Below are 18,855 nucleotides of genomic sequence, written 5' to 3'. Positions count from 1 at the left end.
CAGTTCAAAATTAAAGGCTCAAATGCTGTACATGAGAGGTTAAGCTCCCCCTGGCGGTTTTACAAGGCAACGCCGGATAGTTAGTCACGTGACACACGTGAACCGCGTGATACCCCGGTAGGCGTGTCGCGGTATGCCGCGAAATACCTCACCCATTTTGAATAGCTGCATCTGTATGTGGAGATTCCTTCTGCTCCCTCTGGACAAGAAATAAAAATATTTCCTTGTTCCCCGGATATACAGGGAAGTTGTGTCCCGGCCAAGATCCCAACAGCCTCCATGCCACAGGAGCGGTGCTCCAAGCAGCCGCCTGATCCACCAGGTAAAGCACACCCCTTTTACATCCCTAAAGAGGAGCAGATCTCCCCACCTGGCGATGAAAAGGAGCTTTCCCTGTGCACCCTGGCACCCAAGAGGGGTCAGGAACACCACCCTGCAGTGGTGGAAGGGATCCAGATGGCAGGAGAGCAGGTTGGTGATTTAGCCCTCACCCTTAGCCCTGAGAGGTCCTCTATTAGTGAGAATCTGCTTGAGCAGCTGTCACGGGGCCACCACCAGGTGCCCCTGGTGCAACATTCACAGGTTAGACAGGAGGTCCAGATGGACACTGAGACTACTGTGCTGTGGACACACCTGATCCCAGATGCCGATTCCCTCTGCTGTGACCCAGGGAACCTGCAGCCAGGTAACATTATTTCTCACAACTACCAGGTAGTGAGTGAGACTGACCTGATTGTTCCTGCCTCAACGGCAGGGTTGCCAACACACCCAGTCCCCCAGGAAGGGACAGGGAATGAAAGCCGAGCCGGTTTTCTTACAGCCACCAGCTCAGTCTGTCAGTCTGAGTCTGACCAACAGTGGTTCAGCCAGACTGGAGCTGGATGGTCAAGTCACCCGCCTGCCAGTGCAGGACATAGCAAAGAGGGGTGTCAGAATCCCCGCCTGCACTGACATGGGCCTGGTGGGTGATAGTAAGTTCAAAGACAGTGAACTAGCTATCCCACTGCTGGGGCAGCTCCCTGAACCCCTAGCGAGGGAAGGGGGGAGCGAGCAGGTGTCCTACACCCACGCCCAGTGAATGATTGTAAACATGCCGATAGAGGGATTCCTCAATCAGGAAGTGTGCAGGGTGGACCTGAACAGTGAGAATGGGGTAACAATCCCAGATCACTCAGGTGCTCCAGATGACCACTCAGCCGAGGGTCAGGCATGCTCCACTGCTGCACTGCCCCCTGCAGGGTTCCTAGAGCACAGGCATGAACAAATAGAAAAAAACCTTATCCCCCAACCAGTGGACATGATTGCCAGTGTTATACAGTGGGTTTATGCTTGTGTGCAACAGGCCAGAATGTTGACACAAGACCTGTTCAGGGAGTTTAGTGCCACTGTACCCAGTCTAACCATGGCACAATTCCCAAACCCACTTGATTCCACTCTTTTAACCCCAGTTAACCCCATCGTTCATAGCTCACCCAGAAGGCAATCCAAGATTGAATTTGGTTCCAAATCTTGAGATGGGTATGGCTACCAAAGCTATCCATTGGCTGTGTCTAAACGATTCACCAATGAAGGGTGTAAAGCTACTAATGGGCAGAGGGAGGTTAATGAACCCCATGAAGAGCAGGTGGGAAGTAAATGGCTGGTCAGCACACCACATTTAACTGACACTATGACTTGTGACAGGCATGATACAGCTACCGCAATGCAGCTACCTAACCAAATAGTTTTCCTGCAAGTTCCCGAGGAGGCCATAGTACAGCTTGGTGACTTAACACTACTGTCTAGAACCAGACAACATAAGACCAAATTTGAGGTCGTGGATGCCTTCAGGTGCCACACTATTGAATTGGATGGAAATCCAAGAAACAGTAAGCCCTGAAGAGGTACAGGTAGTTGAGTTTGCTTTAATGGAACAAACCTCCAAACCACCCTAGCAGATACCCAACACAGGTGTCGTGGTTCATCAGGGGGGCTGGGAACAGGAACCATTGTTATTGTAATACTGCTGCTGGGTAGCTGGATCATGACTGACAGTGTACTCTGAATGATGTACTCTCACATCAAGATATACTCTGGGTAGCATGAATGAGTCAAAGGTAGCATGTCAAAAGAAAGGAAGTGACTTCTCCCCAAATATCTACTACAGAGGTATCAGATATTGACAGTGAACTTCCTGATGTGTAATGCCTAGACTGAGACGATGTCTCCTACCGTGTTTATACATACAGTACTCCAGATGTTCTTCATCTTGTTTGTTCCCAATGTTGGTTCCGGTATGAATTCTCGAGGAGTAATGTGGACATTTAAGGTTAATGTTCTAATGACAAGGGACATCACTTAACTCTGTTTTGTTTTGAAGGCAACAACGCTTCAGTACCTCGTGACCTTCAAAAAAGGGGGATTTGTAGCGGCAATGCTTGTTAATAAGACAGAATTAAGTGTTTCTGTGCTTTCCCAAATGAGGCCTCATCTCTCTGTTCATCTCTGTGGTGCAGCCACAGAGAAACTATTCATGCAGGCTGATTTAAAGATGTTTTCTTTTGATAAGGGACAGCTCCCAAAGGGGGATGCACTTAGCTAAGCCTGGCATTCATGATCAATGGTCATCCATTGGCGCCTATCTGTCTAGGGAGTGCCAGATGGACATCTGGACTGCATTCCTATGTGTCAGGAGTAAGTGACTCATATCTCACCTTGATCAACCAATCAGGGACTGGTAGGGCCGAGTAACCCACGTGGGACTCTGATGCCCCTGGAACTTTCAGCCAATGAACGAGCTGAAGTTCCTCCAGGTAAAAACAGGCAACACAGAGGGCCTGAGAGAGGATTCTGTGGACTTTTCTAACGGGAATTCAAAGGAGAGTTCCAGGGCAGGACGGCCCAGGAGCAGAAGGCTCCCAAGGGCAGGACATTCTCGCAGAGAGCCTCCTGACCATCCTGAGACACAGCCCGGACAACCACGGAACGGCCAGTGTGTCCGAGTGCCAGAACTTTCCTTCGTTCTAAGAGTCTACAGCAGAGGTTGCCAGAGAGTAACCAGAGGATCCACCCGAGGTTAGCACCAGCAGCAAGCCTCGTGAACAGGTCGGAACTGTGGACAGCTGAATCACTATTCAGAACTAGCTCTTCACCAGGAACGAACCAGTCCTCTTCCTGACTTGCTGGGACCCACAGTCATCTTTTCTCCTGTGCACAAACTTTGCTAGTTAAAGCCAACACTAACTAGCCGGTCAGTGAGCATCAGCAGCGCACCGTCGCAAACCGGAGAGCACAGCCTGGCACCGAGCCAGAGAGCGCGGATTGGACAGCAACAAGCCTGCAACTGTTTCTTTGTGCCCGCAGGAGATCTGAATCCCCAAAGATTGGATGAGTATTCAACTTCACTGCATTACTGCTCGAGAATTCAATTGTTATCCCAACCAGTTGATATCAGTTTAATTCCTAAGAGTTATGTACTTGTTTTGAGTATCTAATGTAGAAGTTATAACCAAGGTCATTTACAAAACGGTCTAAATGAATGATATACTGAACGTATGTCCTCTTGATATATGTAACTCTTTGTAACTGACTGAATATATACCTTTTGTTTTCTGATAACCCTCTCGATAAGATCTGTTAGGTTTACATGCATATTCTATGTATTAATAAATGTATCCTCGTGTATTAGTACCATTGTGTGTGCGTTGTTTGAGTGATGTCGCAGGTTGGATTCTAAAGCCATCAAAATAATCAATTTTGTGATTTACTGCTACAATTAATAATTCTCCCAGTAAATGCCCAAACCCTACAGAACTGGTGCCTTCAGAGAGCACAATACAGGGCCATACGACAGTGCTTTACACAGAGAGTGGCGGGGGTGGGATGTCAAGGCCTGATAAGACTGCTTTATGCAGAGAGTGGAGGGGTGGCTGTCAGGGCCATACGACACTTCTTTACGCAGAGAGTGGCAGGGGTGGGATGTCAGGGCCTGACAGCAGTGCTTTATGCAGAGAGTGGAGGGGTGGGTATCAGGGCCATACGACACTTCTTTTCGCAGAAAGTGGCGGGGTTGGGATGTCAGGGCTTGACGACTGCTTTACGCAGAGAGTGGAGGGGTGGGTGTTAGGGCATAAAGACACTGCTTCATGCAGAGAGTGGAGGGGTGAGTGTCAGGGTCATATTACAATGCTTTAGGCAGAGAGTGGCGTGGGTGGGATGTCAGAGCCTGACCATACTACTTTACACAGAGAGTGGCGGGTTTGGGATGTCAGGGCCTCACGATACTGCATTATGCAGAGAGTTGAAGGGTGGGTGTCAGGGCCATACGACACTTCTTTACGCAGAGAGTGGTGAGTGTGGGATGTCAGGGCCTGACGATACTGCTTTACGCAGAGAGTGGCGGCGGTGGGATATCAGGGCATGAAGACACTGCTTTATGTAGAGAATGGAGAGGTGGGTGTCAGGGCCATACGACAATTCTTTACGCAGAGAGTGGCGGGGTTGGGATGTCAGGGCCTGACAACACTGCTTAACACAGAGAGTGTAGGGGTTGGTATCAGGGCCATACGACACTTCTTTACGCAGAGAGTGGCAGGGGTGGGATATCAGGGCCATACGACAGTGCTTTACGGAGAGAGTGGAGGGGTGATTGTCAGGGCCATATGACAGTGCTTTAGGCAGAGAGTGGCGTGGGTGGGAAGTCAGGGCCTGACGATACTGCTTTATGCAGAGAGTGGCGGGGGTGGGATGTCAGGGCCTGACGATACTGCTTTACGCAGATAGTAGCGGGGGTGGGACGTCAGGGCATAAAGACACTGCTTCATGCAGAGAGTGGATGGGTGGGTGTCAGGGGCATATGACAGTGCTTTAGGCAGAGAGTGGCGTGGGTGGGATGTCAGGGCCTGACGATACTGCTTTACGCAGGGAGTGGCGGGGGTAGGATGTCAGGGCCTGACGATACTGCTTTACGCAGATAGTAGCGGGGGTGGGATGTCAGGGCATAAAGACACTGCTTCATGCAGAGAGTGGATGGGTGGGTGTCAGGTCATACGACAGTGCTTAACGCAGTTAGCGGCGAGGCTGGGATGTCAGGGCCATACGACAGTGCTTTACGCAGAGAGTGGAGGGGGTGGGATGTCAGGGCCTGACAACACCGCTTAACGCAGAGAGTGGAGGGGTGGGTGTCAGGGCAATATGACAGTGCTATAGACAGAGAGTGGTGGGGGTGGGATGTCAGGGCCTGACGATACTGCTTTACGCAGAGAGTGGCTTGGGTGGGATATCAGGGCATGAAGACACTGCTTTATGTAGAGAATGGAGGGGTGGGTGTCAGGGCCATACGACAATTCTTTACGCAGAGAGTGGCAGAGTTGGGATGTCAGGGACTGACGATACTGCTTTATACAGAGAGTGGAGGGGTGGGTGTCAGGGCCACACGACACTTCTTTTCGCAGAGAGTGGCAGGGGTGGGATGTCAGGGCCTGACGATACTGCTTTACGCAGAGAGAGGCTGAGGTGGGATGTCAGGGCCTGACGATACTGCTTTACGAAGATAGTGGCGGGGGTGGGATGTCAGGGCCATACGACAGTGATTTACGCAGAGAGTGGAGGGGTGGGATGTCAGGGCCTGACGATACTGCTTTACGCAGAGAGTGGCGGGGGTGGGATGTCAGGGCCTGACGATACTGCTTTACGCAGAGAGTGGAGGGGTTGGTATCAGGGCCATACGACACTTCTTTACGCAGAGAGTGGCAGGGGTGGGATGTCAGGGCCTGACAATACTGCTTTATACAGAGAGTGGAGGGCTGGGTGTCAGGGCCATACGACACTTCTTTTCGCAGAGAGTGGCGCTGGTTGGATGTAAGGGCCATACGACAGTGCTTAACGCAGTGAGCGGTGAGGCTGGGATATCAGGGCCATACGACAGTGCTTTACGGAGAGAGTGGAGGGGGTGGGATTTCAGGGCCTGACAACACTGCTTAACGCAGAGAGTGGAGGGGTGAGTGTCAGGGCAATATGACAGTGCTATAGACAGAGAGTGGTGGGGGTGGGATGTCAGGGCCTGACGATACTGCTTTACGCAGAGAGTGGCGGGGGTGGGATATCAGGGCATGAAGACACTGCTTTATGTAGAGAATGGAGGGGTGGGTGTCAGGGCCATACGACAATTCTTTACGCAGAGAGTGGCAGAGTTGGGATGTCAGGGACTGACAACACTGCTTAACACAGAGAGTGGAGGGGTTGGTATCAGGGCCATACGACACTTCTTTACGCAGATAGTGGCAGGGGTGGGATGTCAGGGCCTGACGATACTGCTTTATGCAGAGAGTGGAGGGGTGGGTGTCAGGGCCACACGACACTTCTTTTCGCAGAGAGTGGCAGGGGTGGGATGTCAGGGCCTGACGATACTGCTTTACGCAGAGAGAGGCTGAGGTGGGATGTCAGGGCCTGACGATACTGCTTTACGTAGATAGTGGCGGGGGTGGGATGTCAGGGCCATACAACAGTGATTTACACAGAGAGTGGAGGGGTGGGATGTCAGGGCCTGACGATACTGCTTTACGCAGAGAGTGGTGGGGGTGGGATGTCAGGGCCTGACGATACTGCTTTACGTAGATAGTGGCGGGGGTGGGATGTCAGGGCCATATGACAGTGCTTTACGCAGAGAGTGGCGGGGGTGGGATGTAAGGGCATAAAGACACTGCTTCATGCAGAGAGTGGATGGGTGGGTGTCAGGTCATACGACAGTGCTTAACGCAGTTAGCGGCGAGGCTGGGATGTCAGGGCCATACGACAGTGCTTTACGCAGAGAGTGGAGGGGGTGGGATGTCAGGGCCTGACAACACCGCTTAACGCAGAGAGTGGAGGGGTGGGTGTCAGGGCCATATGACAGTGCTTTAGACAGAGAGTGGTGGAGGTGGGATGTCAGGGCCTGACGATACTGTTTTACGCAGAGAGTGGCGGGGGTGGGATGTCAGGGCATTAAGACACCGGTTTATGCAGAGAATGGAGGGGTGGGTGTCAGGGACATATGAAAATTCTTTACGGAGAGTGGCGGGGTTGGGATGTCAGAGCCTGACAGCACTGCTTAACGCAGAGAGTGGAGGGGTGGGTATCAGGACCATACGACACTTCTTTTCGCAGAGAGTGGCAGGGGTGGGATGTCAAGGCATAAAGACACTGCTTCATGCAGAGAGTGGCGTAGGTGGGACGTCAGGGCCTGACGATACTGCTTATCGTAGAGAGTGGCGGGGGTTAGATGTTAGGGCCATACGACATTTCTTTATGCAGAGAGTGGTGAGTGTGGGATGTCAGGGCCTGACGATACTGCTTTACGTAGAGAGTGGCGGGGGTGGGATGTCAGGCCATGAAGACACTGCTTTATGTAGAGAATGGAGGGGTGGGTGTCAGGGCCATACGACAATTCCTTACGCAGAGAGTGGCGGAGTTGGGATGTCAGGGCCTGACGATACTGCTTTACGCAGAGAGGTGGTGGTAGGATGTCAGGGCAATATGACACTGCTTTATACAGAGAGTGGCGCGGGTGGGATGTCAGGGCCTGACAACACAGCTTAACGCAGAGAGTTGAGAGGTGGGTGTCAGGGCCATACGACACCTCTTTAGGGAGAGAGTGGCAGGGGTGGGATGTTAGGGCCTGACTATACTGCTTTTCACAGATAATGGAGGGGGTGCGTTGTCAGGGCATTAAGACACTGCTTTATGCTGAGAGTGGCGGGGGTGGGATGTCAGGGCCAAACGACATTGCTTTACATAGCGAGTAGCGGGGGTGGGATGTCAGGGCCTGAAGATACTGCTTTTCGCAGAGAGCGGTGGAGGTGGGATGTCATGGTTATACGACAGTGCTTTCCACTGAGAGTGGTGGGGGTGGGATGTCATGGCCATAAGACACTGCTTTATGCAGAGAGTTGAGGGATTGATGTCAGGGCCATACGACAGTGCTCCACTCAGGCCTCTGCTTGAATTTGTACTCCTCTCTCTCCCTACCTCTACCTCTCCCTTTCTGTGGTGCCAGCAGGGGGTGCTCACCCTGCGGTCTGTGTGGGTCCTAATCCCCCAGTATAGTGACGGGGGACACGATCTGGCCCACCAGCGACGAGCAGGTTACCAGATCTAGATAAAGGGGGGCAACTCTTAGTCGTATGAGCTTAGTCACACATCGCATCGATTAAAAAAACAATACAAACATATTATGTCTGTTACTAACGACTTTTTTTTCCTACATTGAAAGTCTCTTTCCCGGGTGATTTTCTAGCGTGACTGGGGCTCTTCATTTCTCCTCGGTGTCTCATCGCGGGCGGATTTAAAACAGACCACAGAACCTGCCGCTGCAGTGCTCTCGCTTAGGGGCTCTCATCCTGCATCACCAATCTTCCACAGGAGGGACGGAGCTGGATTTCTGTCTGGAAAATAAACTCCAGAGTGAGAGAGAGAGCAGAGAGGGGTAGGGTGAGGTAGAGAGAGGTAGAGCGGTAGAGAGGTAGAGAGAGGGAGAGAGGTGGAGGGCGAGGGAGAGGGAGAGTGGTGGAGAGAGAGGGGGTTAGGGAGAGAGGGAGAGGTAGAGGTAGGGAGAGAGGTAGGGAGGGGAAAAGGGAGAGGTAGAGAGAGGGAGAGGTAGAGGTAGGGAGAGAGAGGGAGGAGGAGTACAAATTCAAGAAGGAGAAAATCCAAAACAAAACACAGGCGTCGGCATGCGTGGGCTACAAAAGGAACAAGTAAAATGTTTCTTCCGGGCTGAAAAGAGAAGGAAGGAAAACACACCGTTGCGGCGCTACGGCACGAAGACGCCGAGCCAGTTGAGCACAGCAAACGCAACCTGTTCTCACAAGTTGCTTGCGCTTCAGGCGAAATAAAAGCTGCTGAGCTAAATCAGGAAAGCGGTAACTATTAGGACTGCTCACTGTTCCTCAGGCTGGGACAGGAGATCACACACTGTATTATTATTATTGAGAGACAGGCTCACTGTCTGTTCCTCAAGCTGGGACAGTGGATCACACACTATATTATTATTACTGACAGACAGGCTCACTTTCTGTTTCCCAGACTGGAACAGGAGATCACACACTGTATTATTATTATTGAGAGACAGGCTCACTGTGTCTTCGTTTGGGCTGGGACAGTAGATCACACTGTATTATTATTATTAATATTATTGAGAGTCTGGCTCACTGTTCCCCAGGCTAGGACAGGAGATCCCACACTGTATTATTATTATTTCGAGACAGGCTCACTGTTTGTTCCTCAGGCTGGGACAGAAGATCCCACACTGAATTATTATTATTGAGAGACAGGCTTACTCTCTGTTCCTCAAGCTGAGACAGGACATCACATACTGCATTATTATTGATTGACAGGCACACTGTTCCTCAGGCTCAGACAGGAGATCACAGACTGTATTATTATTATTGAGAGACAGGCTCACTGTCTGTTCCTCAGGCTGGGACAGAGGATCACACACTGTATTATTATTATTTAGAGACAGGCTCACTGTCTGTTCCTCAGAGTTGGACAGGAGATCCCACACTGAATTATTATTATAGAGAGACAGGCTCACTGTATGTTCCCCAGGCTGGGAGAGGAGATAACACTGTATTATTATTATTGAGAGACAAACTCACTGTCTGTTCCTCAGGCTGGGACAGTAGATCACATTGTATTATTATTATTATTGAGAGTCTGGCTCACTGTTCCTCAGGCTGGGACAGGAGATCCCACACTGAATTATTATTATTGAGAGACAGGCTTACTCTCTGTTCCTAAAGCTGAGACAGGACATCACATACTGCATTATTATTGATTAACAGGCTCAATGTTCTTCGGGCTGGGACAGGAGATCACACACTGTATTATTATTATTTAGAGACAGGCTCACTGTCTGTTCCTCAGGCTGGGACAGAGGATCACACACTGTATTATTATTATTTAGAGACAGGCTCACTGTCTGTGTCTCAGAGGTGGACAGGAGATCCCACACTGAATTATTATTATAGAGAGACAGGCTCACTGTATGTTCCCCAGGCTGGGTCAGGAGCTCACACAGTATTATTATTGAGAGACAGTCTCACTGTCTGTTCCCCAGGCTGGGAGAGGAGATAACACTGTATTTTTATTCAGAGACAAACTCACTGTCTGTTCCTCAGGCTGGGACAGTAGATCACACTGTATTATTATTATTATTATTATTATTATTATTATTATTATTATTATTATTATTATTATTATTGAGAGTCTGGCTCACTGTTCCCCAGGCTAGGACAGGAGATCCCACACTCTATTATTATTATTTAGAGACAGACTCACTGTCTTTTCATCAGTCTGGGACAGGTGGTCACACACTGTATAATTATTGAGACAGGCTCACTGTCTGTTCCTCAGGCTGGGACAGTAGATCACACTGTATTATTATTATTATTAATATTATTGAGAGTCTGGCACACTGTTCCCCAGGCTGGGACAGGAGATCCCACACTGTATTATTATTATTTTGAGACAGGCTCACTGTCTGTTCATCAGACTGGGACAGGAGATCCCACACTGAATTATTATTATTGAGAGACAGGCTTACTCTCTGTTCCTCAGGCTGAGACAGGGCATCACATACTGTATTATTATTGATTGACAGGCTCATTGTTCCTCAGACTCGGACAGGAGATCACACACTGTATTGTATTATAATTATTGAGAGACAGGCTCACTGTCTGTTCCTCAGGCTGGGACAGGAGATCACACATTGTATTATTATTATAGTGAGACAGGCTCACTGTATGTTCCCCTGGCTGGGACAGGAGGTCATACATTATATTATTATTATAGAGAGACATGCTCACTGTATGTTCCACAGGCTGGGACAGGAAATCACACTGTATTATTATTATTGAGAGACAGACTCACTGTTTTATCCTCAGTCTGGGACAGTTGGTCACATACTGAATTATTATTATTGAGAGACAGGCTCACTGTTCCTCATGCTGGGACAGTAGATCACACTGTATTATTATTATTATTATTACTGAGAGTCTGGCTCACTGTTCCCCAGTCTGGGACAGGAGATCACACACTGTATTATTATTATTGAGAGACAGGCTTACTCTCTGTTCCACAGGCTGAGACAGGACATCACATATTGTATTATTATTACTGATTGACAGGCTCAGTGTTCCTCAGACTGGGACAGGAGATACCACACTGTATTATTATTATTTAGAGACGGGCTCACTGTCTGTTCCTCTGGCTGAGACAGGGGATCACACACTGTATTATTTTTATTGAGAGACAGGCTCACTCTCTGTTCCTCAGACTGGGACAGGAGATCACACACTGTATTACTATTATTGAGAGACAGGCTCACTGTATGTTCCCCAGGCTGGGACAGGAGATCACACTGTATTATTATTATTGAGAGTCTGCTTCACTGTTCCCGAGGGTGGGACAGGAGATCCTATTTAGAGATAGACTCAGTCTTTTCCTCAGTCTGGGACAGGAGGTCACACACTGTATTATAATTGTTGAAAGACAGTCTCACTGTCTGTTTCTCAGTCTGGGACAGGAGATCACACACGGTATTATTATTACTGAGAGACAGGCTCACTGTCTGTTCCTAAGAGTTGGACATGAGATCACACACTGAATTATCATCATAGAGAGACAGGCTCACTGTATGTTCCCCAGGCTGGGTCAGGAGATCACATTGTATTATTATTATTGAGAGACAGTCTCACTGTCTGTTCCTCAGGCTGGAGCAGGAGATCACCTACTGTATTATTATTATTGAGAGACAGGCTCACTGTCTGTTCCTCAGGATGGGATAAGAGATCACACACTGTATTATTATTATTGAGAGACAGTCTCACTGTCTGTTCCTCAGGCTGGAGCAGGAGATCACCTACTGTATTATTATTATTGAGAGACAGGCTCACTGTCTGTTCCTCAGGATGGGATAAGAGATCACACACTGTATTATTATTATTGTGAGACAGGCTCACGGTCTTTTCCCCATGCTGGGAGAGAAGATCACACTGTTTTATTATTATTATTATTGAGAGTCTGGCTCACTGTTCCCCAGGCTGGGACAGGAGATCAAACACTGTAGTATTATTATTGAGAGACAGGCTCGCTGTTCCTCACGCTGGGACAGAAGATCACACACTGTATTATTAATGTTGAGAAAGAGGCTCACTGTCTGTTCCTCAGGATGGGACAGGAAGTCACACACTGTATTATTATTTTTATTGAGAGACAGGTTCACTGTCTGTTCCTATGGCTGGGACAGGAGATCATACTGTATTATTATTATTGAGAGACAAGCTCACTGTTCCTCATGCTGGGACAGGAGATCACACTGTTGTAGTGTGCTCTCACGAGGCACCAGTTCTGTACGGGTTTGGGCATTTACTGGGACAATTATTTTCAGCCCGAAACGCAAGCGAGACACCAGCAGCAGTCCCTGCAGGTTTCTCTAGTGTAGTGTCTATCACGTTTGCATAACATGCAAAAGGTCCCCGGTTCGAGACCGGGTGGAAAAAGCCTCTTTTTGCACGCTCCTGTACTTCACAGAGGTCTTGAGAGACCAGTCATTTGTTCCCAATGTATTTCCGGTGCCTTCGTGCACTCTTGTACCAAACGCACGTTCCTTCTGTACGCGGAGCTGATCATTTGCAATTGGGCTGTGCCGACAGACCAGGACGAGCTCTGTCGGCTCAAAAGCAGCGCAGGACCTGCAAGAACAACAGAAAGATTAGCATCCAGCGGGGGCCTCTTAGTGAGCCCAAGATCTCATCAAGAATCGGCTCCAGCAACAGGGCTGGGCGCATTGTTCCATTCTCCGACCACTCTCGGTGTAAACAAGTCCCTCCTGGTCTCTGCTTGAAATGCACTTTCCTGCGTTTGCTTTGGTGTAACTGGCTTCCCCTGCATGGGCGAATGTGAAGAAGATCCTTATTAAGTCATTGAAGAAAACCGAGAAGAGGTCGGAGTGGCCTCTGTCTTTCATCAACGATCCAGTCAGGCAGTACTCCTCTGCAAAGCGCAGTTCGTTCACATCGATTGGCTTTTTTTTGCCTTCATTCGTGAAAGTAGTAAAAGCAGACACCCCTATTCTGCCATGACCCAGATTCGAACCGGGGTTGTTGCGGCAACAACGCAAACTCCTAACCACTATACAATCACGGCGAGTTACTGATACACACGTGGCAGGGCGGAAAAGGCTGTGCTCTCTTCGTGTGACATAATTCGGAAAAGTCCTGACGTTGCATTTCAACTGAGCCCCAGTATACATCGACCCTTCGACACTCTGTGACAACTCTCTTGCGTGTTTTCTCATATTTATGTAGTTTGCTTGCATGATGCCGGGAACAGCGTGGTTATTCGCTGCCATATGGTCTAGGGGTTAGGATTCCTGGTTTTCACCCAGGCGGCCCGGGTTCGACTCCCGGTATGAGAACGTGTTGGTTTTGCCTCCTGCTTTCCAAAAGATCAGCACCGTGTACGAAGGAGCAGCATTAAAACCACTCGAACGTGCAAAACGTGCGAGAAGAGGGGGCGCTTGTTTCCAACCGAAACTTCTCGCGTGTGAGACGAGCTGATCATCGCTGTGGGAGGGTTACTCTGGTAGACGGGGCTGACCTTCGGCAATAGGATTTATACTCTCCAAGATGATATTTGCACTTTCTGGAGAGGCGATTTTCTCCACTTCAGTAGCCCGATTTCGTCGATTGCGTGGATAGGGCTGTAGAATGTGGCGCCGCCTTTCCTGCTCCGTCCATGACAGGCGTGCTGGTCTCTGGAGAGAGAGCACGGTCCATCAGCGCACTCCAATAAAGGCACTGGAAGCAGCTGAATCGCATTGGCGAAGCTCAGCGCTGGGCCGCTGGGCACATCTTACCACTGTTTCCGTAGTGTAGTGGTTATCACGTTCGCCTCACACGCGAAAGGTCCCCGGTTCGAAACCGGGTGGAAACAGCTTTCGTTTGTCGCCACGCACAAAAGGGGATTGGGGATTCACCTAGCGCTGTGATCGAACAGACCCACTCACCTCTTAGTGTGGCGGGATCTGCACAGTGCATGTCGCAGCGCTTCCTGCTTTCACTTCAATGTGCTTCCTGATGTCGAGTCGTGTGCCGTGCGGAGGCTCTGAAAGCGAGAGCAATGAAAAGGTGCACGACGCTGTGAAAGAAAACAGAGAAGTGAAAGGCAGTCCTTTCTCTGAAGAGGTGAAAGAAACACTACTCCCCGTCGGGGAATCGAACCCCGGTCTCCCGCGTGACAGGCGGGGATACTTGCCACTATACTAACGAGGAAGACGTCGCAAGCTCCGACCCCTGGCATCGTGTCCCGACCCAGTGTGCTGTGATTCCTTTACGGAGCAGAAATGACAACCGAGGAGACGAGAGATCATTTCAGCATTTCGCGTCTGAACGGAAAACACAAACGACCAACTCGGAATGACTTGCCTTTGACGCTTTTCAAAGCCTTCTTTGTGGACGACGACTGCGCCGCCTAGCAGATACAAATGGGTTGTACAGATGCAGCCATTCAAAGTGCGCGGTACAGACACGTACCACAGGTAATTGGCTGCGGTGTCGCGTATCATGACGTAAGATGACGCGGGGTACCGCGGTGCGTGATTGGTTGACCGACAGGGGCACTCGTGGTCCGTTGGTCTGTCGTAGAAAGACTTACTGTAAACGTCTTTACTGTGCCCGTTTTAGATAATGAATTTTACCACTGAAGGGAAATCTTAGTAGCTGAGCATAAAAAGAATAGGAGCATACTGCAACGCGTGTGAAGTCCATAAACAATATTAATTTTGGAACATAAACATACAGTATATAGCTGGTCTTGGTTCTTTAAAGAAAAAAATACACACCAGTATTCCATTTCTCCCTAAACATTGTAAGCTTCGAAGTCTTTAACTAACTTGATACCGGAGCCAACAAGCATACTTTTAGAATTTGATTAAAAGGGAATATAATATGGAATCGCGTATCTAAAGAATTTAATAACGGTATTCGTGTGCTGCGACAGGGCTGTGTAGGGCTGTTTCACCTTCTTGTTCATGTGAGCTGTCTTGTAGCCTACTGGTCTAGATGCGTGACTACCAACTGGTAGGTTGTGTGTTTGAATCCAGCTGGTGTTGGACTTTTCTTTTAACAAACATTTCTTCGAAAAAATAGAATAGCGATATTATGGACAATCAATTGACTTTTATATTTCAAAATATCGCAACATGATCGATATTTGCGATATTTTGAACATATCTTCCCTTCTGACAGCGGTTCCTGCTTCTATTGTGTGTGTGTGTGCAACAGAATAAATTTTTATAGAGAAATGGAGGCTGGACAGTATGCGTTACAATATAAACATTTATATTGATTTAAATCGTGTTCTGATTTAAATCGCAAACGCGTGTTTAATTATGTGTTTTTTAATCATAATCAGGCTAATGCATTTCTACATTTTCTGTATGAACCAGCTTAGAGGTTCATACAGAAAAACAGCTTGTGTTTAAATTGAGTGTAAAGTAATTTATGCTTCTAAAGTCATGGTCAGCATTTATTATTGTACTGTGCTGTAAACTTTTTCTGTGCCTAGTCACATTATTTTATAGCGTTTTTATTGCGTTATTAAATCCGGTGGCGCTGTGTGTTAGTTTCCTGACTCCCATGATTTAAACTGCGACACTGATCATTCATCTCTAAATAAACTTTAATTTATATAGCGTTTTAAGCGAATAGGTAATTAGATTGCTCATAAACCTAATCGCTTTTTCTACATAAACACAGCGTGATTGCTCTCTGAAAATGCTTTTCCTTTATTTTTAAAGTAGGCTCAGATTTCAACTATAGATCGTATTATTATAAACTTTCTTGGATAAATGTATTTTATGTAAACCATGTTTGCTATTAATTCATTTAGGGCTAAAATACGTTCATTGTCTTCCAATCGAGTCGAGTTGACTTTGGAAGCCTGCCACACCCGGACTGTTAAACCAACGCATTAACACGTCAAAGCCCATTGAGGGTATTGAGCCAGTATTGGCTTTAGTATTCCCCCCTCTCCCCTCAATTCAATTCAATTCAAGGTGTTTTATTTGCATGATAGATGGGTACAAGCAGTGTTGGGTATGTATATTGTAACGCTAACGGCAGACAGGCATTGTGTAAGACCCGGCGTACCAGAGCAGCGCACCGAGGGAGCGTCTGCATTTATAACTTAGTTTTTAAAATTAGTCAAGCAATATGAAGCATCTCCTTTTACTTTTAAGTCCTTTAAATACATTGAGCACAGCTTTCTCACCACTTAAGATTGCTTTTGATACCATCCTTACACAAAGCAGAAGGGAGATCTTAGTGCCTGAGCATAAAAAGAATAGGAGCATACTGCAACGCGTGTGAAGTCCATAAACAATATTAATTTTGGAACTTAAACATACAGTATATGGCTGGTCTCAGTACTTTAAAGAAAACATACACACCAGTATTCCATTTCTCCCTAAACATTTTAAGCATCAAAGTCTTTAACTAACATGATACTGGAGTCAACAAGCATACTTTTAGAATTTGATTAAAAGGGAATATAATATGGAATCGCGTATCTCAAAAAATTAATAACGATATAATTATATTCATGTTGCAAAAGAACTGCAAAAGACATAAAAACTCCCTTGCTTTTAACACAGCGTTCCATGATTTCTAACTACGAAAATGCCAGGTGAAAGGATTTGTAAACATATTTTCTTAAAGCAAGTCAGTTTTTTCCGCAACACATAAAAGACATTTTTCCAAGAAAGTTTAGCCTTTGTCACTAATGAAACCACTAAATAAAGACATAAATATAGAAATCTTAAGATTTGTTTTATTTAATGTTGGTAGCAGGATGAACTGTCAGAGTGTATATTTTGTCGCAGAGTTGCTGCAAGATGTTAACAGTGAAAAAGGTATTTAGAAATGAGTTATTTCAAGATGAAAAGTTTCAGAATAATTGCAAATATAGCAGGATAGAGAAAGCACAGAAAACTGGCAGTTAGATTGATCAGATTAGTATGAAAAGTCATTTAGCAAAGGGAATGAGAAGAATGACAAACTAGTATACTTTAGATCTTTTTTTCTGAACCAGGGAAAATCTGATCATGTTTCCCTATAACAATAATAAAAAACTTTATTTGATATATCACCATTAAAGGTGGCATCTCAAAGCAATACAGTAGAAGTAAAAACAGATAAAAGGACCACAGATGACAAAGTAAATGCATATAAGAAAGACAAGCAGTTAGAGGTGCTACCAAAATTAGAAAATGAAGCAGATACAGACACTAAGTCTTCTGAAAAGAAAGGTTCTGAGGTTAGATTTAAACTGGCCCTGGTGTGTGTGTGTTTGTGTCTGTCTGTCCTGTGATGGACTGGCGCTATGTCCAGGGTGTATTCTGCCTTGTGTCCATCGCTTACTGGGATAGGCTCCAAATCCTCTGTACTGGATAAAGAGATTAGAACTGGATGGAAGTAAAGGCACTGTGTGGATGGAACCATACACAGTGTTAGAAACCCACTATGAAATGGCAGCATCTCACTGAGAATAAAACATTTTATAGTGCTGGCTTAAGGAAACAGCCTTTCCACCTCTCTTGCACATCAGTATCCATACCTAGTTATTTAAACAAATTGCCTCTAATTATAAACATCTTAATATGCTGGCTCTGTGGATCCGCATCAGCTATGTTTGCCCATTCCTTCAATTCATGTGCATCCAACACACAGTTCAACGCTAGCAACTACACAAAATCTAAAATATGAGCTCTACTTGCCACTTATAATACCAACAGTACCAGCTAACTTTAGTAGTGACATTTTCATGGATCTTTTAAACAATAAAATCAGATTTCGAGTCAACTTCAAAATCCTTATCCTCCTTATATACTGTCCTACAACTGTTATTATTGATCACCGAATTATTGTACTTGACATGACTTCATTCAGCCTTTCCTGAACGTCTATGACAGGCAGAGAGAGTGCTGTTTCTGGTGCGAACTACAACATTTAAAAAATGACTTGTATGTACTTGATATCTCTAATCAATCCACGGGTCCCAGCACAAAACGAAACTAAAACGCATACCGTTTCGCGCTTCTTATTAGTTGCTCAAAAGTAATTTGACCGTATGAAATGCATAATATAAACCTAGAAACATATACGTGAGCAGTACTTAAGCACTGTAGTATCGGTGTTAAGACATACCTCTCAAATACTGTAAATCAAGTTAAAAATATCTCAAGACTGATTCTGGTCATAATGAAACCATGTTTTGTGTATGTTTTCTTTAAAGTACCGAGACCAGCCATATACTGTATGTTTATGTTCCAAGATTGATATCGTTTATGGCCTTCACACGCGTTGCAGTATGCTCCTATTCTTTTTATGCTCAGCTACTAAGATTTCCCTTCAGTGGTAAAATTAGATATGAATATTCAATACTTAAATGGGCACAGTTAAGACATTAAATATACATATACATACTGTATACAGTACAGTTTGCATACGGTAATATGTTTATGTTACGCGATTAAAAAATAAATAAATAAAAATGAAAAGTCCAGCACCAACTGGATTTGAACACACAACCTGCTAGTTGGGAGTCACACACCTAGACCAGTAAGCTACAAGACAGCTCGCATGAACAGCCAGGCGAAACAGCCGTACACAGCCCTGTCGCAGCACACGAATTCTTTAGATACGCGATTCCATATTATATCAGCAGAAAAGCTTAAAACTACCACTTTTTCACACGCTATTTCACATGCTAGTTAAATACTTCGATGCTTAAAATCGTTAGGGAGAAATGGAATACCGGTGTGTATTTTTTCTTTAA

At 46.7% G+C, this 18,855-nt stretch overlaps 2 non-coding genes across 2 annotated transcripts; one reads left to right on the top strand and one right to left on the bottom strand.

Annotated features, from left to right (window-relative positions):
* The first annotated feature begins 13,880 nt into the window (after window positions 1–13,880).
* On the top strand, window positions 13,881–13,953 carry trnav-cac (transfer RNA valine (anticodon CAC)). The gene has a single exon. It is a non-coding gene; the product is annotated as a tRNA-Val (tRNA).
* A 266-nt stretch (window positions 13,954–14,219) lies between these two features.
* Window positions 14,220–14,291, bottom strand: trnad-guc (transfer RNA aspartic acid (anticodon GUC)). The gene has a single exon. It is a non-coding gene; the product is annotated as a tRNA-Asp (tRNA).
* Between the last annotated feature and the right edge of the window lie 4,564 nt (window positions 14,292–18,855).

The sequence above is a fragment of the Lepisosteus oculatus genome, chromosome 14 (assembly GCF_040954835.1).
Source record: "Lepisosteus oculatus isolate fLepOcu1 chromosome 14, fLepOcu1.hap2, whole genome shotgun sequence".
Lineage (NCBI taxonomy): Eukaryota > Metazoa > Chordata > Actinopteri > Semionotiformes > Lepisosteidae > Lepisosteus > Lepisosteus oculatus.
Note: the sequence above shows the minus strand (reverse complement) of the source record. Positions and strands in the feature narration are given on the sequence as shown.